Below are 1,596 nucleotides of genomic sequence, written 5' to 3'. Positions count from 1 at the left end.
TATATATATATATATATATATATATATATATATATATATATATATGACAATGCATATATATATATATAATACTTATATATTTCATATACATACACATATTTAATACATATGTAACACACAAACTATATATGTCTATAAATTTGTATGCATATGTGTGTATGTATATGTGGTGTGTATGTATGTGTGTATATATGTATATACATACATAGACACTACGTACATATATATGAGTGTGTGTATATTTATGTGTATCTATGTCATGAAATTAATACACATTGTTTACAAATGAGAAAACTAATCATGGAACCAACTTTTTATATGATGGATTTAAAACTTGATGAGGTGAGAGAAACAATCTCATTCATTTAACAGACGTTTTGTTCCAATCTTAATACTTAGTGGTTTGTGAAATGAATACTAATCCATGTATCTATGAAGAATTGTACTCTGAGAATCATCAGCATATTAAATAGGCTCTCTGAGATGGAGTTCTGGCTTGCTGACTCATTATGTTGTTTAAAATGGGACAGAAGAGCCTATTGGAATTGGTAGATCTCTGAGATTTTCACAGCAATGCTTACATGAATGAAAATCTCAGAGGCAATCTATTATAAAATTATTCAAATTTTATCCCCAACCCAACAAAACAGTCTAAACATAAAATAGAAAAATCTTTTTTTTTTATCTTCTCATTGATATGCTCACTTAATTTATTTGAAATTTATTCAATGGGAATGGGGAAATAAGAAGGAAGAGATGAAAAAGGAAGAGAAATTTAAAATACATAATTTGAAACTGAATTACGCTAGGAATAAAGAAATTGCTAGAAGAGAAAACTGCATTTATATATGGTTCTGAGGAGATGTAGAGAGAAACTTCCTAGCATTTTTAACACATTGAAGAAAAATTAAAAGAAAATAATACACATATAAGCCAAGGTATGTGAAAGAAAGTTTTAAAAGATGCAATTTTTAAAAGCAGAAAAGGGAGATAAACAAAGCGCCATTTTTTGTGAGGGATTGTTGGGGGAGGGTTGTTTGTTTATTTCATTATCACTCTTATATAGTAAGTATATACTAAGTGTGTAATTACTAATTTTTGTTGCTAATATATATTAAAACACTGTTTTGAGGGAATATGTATCGAAACCATATTTCCCACTTCTTGTGAGATGGAAAAAATCTAAGTATAATATATCTACCAATAAAAAAAATTTAAAAAACGAAAATTTTTTTTTTTTAAATAAAACTATGTTATAAAGAAGTAAACCTGTCAATAGCCACATGAATGTTAAATAAACTGAAGACATTTTACTATTTATTATGGTAGATAGCTTGAAATAGCCAGTACTGACTTTTAGCTCATAGCTATCAGACTCCCTAATTATTAAACCATTAGGTATCATTTGGAAGAAATTTTATAATATTTTCTAACATGGGATAAGTGTTGAATAAAGGGTTTTAAGGCTAGGATGAAATAAAAGTAAAAAAATGAACAATCATATGAAGGATGTTTTTTTTTTTATCACATCAGTTTATTTTAAAATATGTGGTTATGCATATTAGTTTACTGTACATATATGGTGAAGCTAAACAT

This window comes from Octopus bimaculoides, chromosome 17 (assembly GCF_001194135.2).
Source record: "Octopus bimaculoides isolate UCB-OBI-ISO-001 chromosome 17, ASM119413v2, whole genome shotgun sequence".
NCBI classification, from domain to species: domain Eukaryota; kingdom Metazoa; phylum Mollusca; class Cephalopoda; order Octopoda; family Octopodidae; genus Octopus; species Octopus bimaculoides.
This window is presented reverse-complemented; position numbering follows the sequence as displayed.